Here is a 3,381-nt window from a genome sequence, read left to right as displayed (position 1 = left end):
TCGCTTTCAAACGGTTTGAAATCCGCTTCTGCTTTCCTTCCTCTTTGCACAAGTTTGCTTTCGAACTGGAGGTGGAGCAAAGAGGCAAACGACACGAGTCAACACAAACGCCAACACGCATGCGCGGCACAATCTCTCAACTTTTAAGCGAATTCCTTGACTGTGTGTTGTCATGAAGGAATGGGGTTTTTTCGAGATTTTTTTCATGTCCTGATGCGTTGAAACAACGTTACAAAATGAGACTCTTTGCCAACTCACTCTAACAACATGCGTTTTGCTTGCTTGGTAGCTGACTCAGTCTAAGTCAGTGTTTTTCAACGTTTTTTTGTGTCAAGGATATCCATCTATCTATCTACCCTGGTCATTTCCCTCAAAAGGGGTGACCGACAGCAAGACAAACACATACAATAACAAAGAAAATAAAAGGGAAAAAAATGGCAAAAAAAACACACACAAAAATTTGCCCAAACACCCAAACAAGTTAGGCACCTCGGCACCCAATCGGTCATGCTTTCGTCCCTCCAGATAAAACGGGACACCAAAAAGCGGCCATGTCACTCGGGTCAGGGTGACACAACACACTCTTGTTCAACAGCAGGGCCCGACAGCTTTCACTGGTTTACCCCTGCCGCATCATACGGGTGCCCATCCTTAAGAACGCGTCCACAATCCCACAACCTTTCACAACAAAAGCCGAGGCACATCAAGTAATATTCAGTGTCTCGCCATCAGCGCCTGCAAGGTCTTTCCCTGCTGGCCTAGTAAATATCTGAATCATGTGATGTTAAAGGTGGTGTCTGTAACGTAAAAATATTCTACTTGCTGTCGCATACCTGTCAACCTGTACGGTTTTGCCGTACGAAGTACGTTTTTTATGCATTTTAAGACGAGTACGACGTACAAGGAAATCTGTACAGAAAACGCAAATTCGTCAATCGCATACGTCTGCCGCCTGGGAATTTCCCATCATGCATCATTCCGAAAAAAAAATATATATATATATGGTGTCCGATAATTTTGTATTTTGTACAGGAAGATACGGCAGTTTGTACGGGCATGGAGCCGTGGAGGTTGTCACGTATGGTGTCTCGCCGTCAGGGCCTGCAAGGTCTTTCTCTGCTGGCCTAATAAATATCTGAATCATGTGATGTTAAAGGTGGTGTCTGTAACGTAAAAATATTCTACTTGCTGTCGCCAGGGTTGGGTAGGGTTACTTTAACTTGATTACTTTTATTCTAGGATAAAAATGGTAAAGGTAAGAAAAGGACTGATTCAAATACAGCCCAAATGCAAAACAAAACACCCCAAAAGAAAAAAAAAAAACAAGGGTTCATTCGAGCGCATCTAAGAAAGCAGCTTGACAAGGGGCTGCAATTAAGATTTCAGTCAGAAGATGGCGACAGCAAGTAGAATATTTTTACGTTACAGACACCACCTTTAACATCACATGATTCAGATATTTATCAGGCCATCAGAGAAAGACCTTGCAGGCCCTGACGGCGAGACACCATACCTGTCAACCTCCACGGCTCCATGCCAGTACAAACTGTTGTATTTTCCCGTACAAAATAATCGTACACCATATTTTATTTTTATTTTTTTTCGGAATGATGCATAAGAGGAGGGTTGACGGAGACTCGAGCGACACTAATTCGGCTAATTCGATGGAGTTCACTTAGTTAAATAGTTTAAGAAATTAAATCTGCCCCCTGTGTGAAAATGTCGACCATTCTTGTCCATCTTTTCCCATTAAGAAACGAGCGCGCATTGTTAGGAGAATGCAGGTTGTGTTTGGTTAATGGAGTCAGATAACTGATTCGAACAATTTGGTAAACGGTACATTTTAATATTTAATTCCTAACATTACACATGTAGTAAATTTCATATTCAGCAGGATTCACTCTTAAAACAGTTAGGTCAAATAATAATCCAAATATGACCAAAACATACAGTATTTGTTTGTTTGTTTTTTTACACGGGAAAAAAGATGTCAATTTGCTTAAGATGATCTGCGTTTTATGTAGCGCTTTTCAAGTCAATGACTTCTCAAAGCGCTTTACAATGTGCTCCACATTTCCCAATAGCGGCCTTGCAGCCATGTAAGGCGCTAACCTGCTTATTGGGGGTGTCAGGGGTTCAGTGTCTTAACCAAGGACACTTCGACATGTAACACGGAGGAGCCGGGATTCGAACTGGGATCCCTTGATCCCAAGACGAGCGCTCTACCTCCTGAGCTACTGCCGCCCAAGATGAAAAACCTAAAATGTTGAGCTCTTTAAATTTGGCTCGTAATATATGAAATAAACACCTCAATTGTGTAATTTTTGAAATAACTCAAAAATGGTGTCTCATTACTATAACAACTTAAGAGTGATCATTTTGTACCAAACAACCAAACTGCTAGGTCAATTTTAGTCAGTGTTAGTTATAAGAGCAGGGTTAGGTAGGGTTACTTTAACTTGATTACTTTCAATTACTTTTGGATTACTCCAATGCCAAATATGCTAATAAAAGACAAAAGAAACTAAATATTAATAAAATGACTCAATTTTGTGCAGGCTTGGGGAGTAACGGAATACATGGAACGGCAAAAATGATGTTTGGATTTATTTTCATTTTGTTTCTGTCGCATTTTATGTTCTTTTTGCCGGAGATCAAAGAGATCAAAGCCAGGAGAGAAAGCTTACCACGTGTTGTGAGTCATCATTTTATTCATATTTAGTTTCGTTTGTCTTTTATTAGCATATTTGGTATTGGAGTAATCCAAAAGTAATTGAAAGTAATCAAGTTAAAGTAACCCCACCCAACCCTGGGAGTAGTTAATCGCAATAGTTGTTGACCTTGTTTGTAGTCTCTGTAGAAGTTTAATTCCAGCAATATGTATTATAAATAAACAGGGTTGGGTAGAGTTACTTTAACTGGATTACTTTCAATTACTTTTGGATTACTCCAATACCAAATATTCTAATAAAAGACAAAAGAAACTAAATATGAATAAAATGACTCAATTTTGTGCAGGCTTGGGGAGTAACGGAATACATGGAACGACAATAATGATGTTGGCAAGCTGTTTGGATTTATTTTCATTTTGTTTCTGTCGCATTTTATGTTCGTTTTGCCGGAGATCAAAGAGATCAAAGCCGGGAGAGAAAGCTTACCACGTGTTGTGAGTCATCATTTGATTCATATTTAGTTTTGTCTTTTATTAGCATATTTGGAATTGGAGTAATCCAAAAGTCATTGAAAGTAATCCAGTTAAAGTAACCCTACCCAACCCTGTAAATAAACATAGATGAGGTAGATCTACATTAACTTGATGTGTGTTTAAAATAATTGAATTTAGAAATATTTCTCACCCAGCTGTACTTTGAAGTGCTCGGT

Source organism: Urocampus carinirostris, chromosome 6 (assembly GCF_059441175.1).
Source record: "Urocampus carinirostris isolate Australia breed hairy pipefish chromosome 6, RoL_Ucar_1.0, whole genome shotgun sequence".
Taxonomy (NCBI): domain Eukaryota; kingdom Metazoa; phylum Chordata; class Actinopteri; order Syngnathiformes; family Syngnathidae; genus Urocampus; species Urocampus carinirostris.
Note: the sequence above shows the minus strand (reverse complement) of the source record.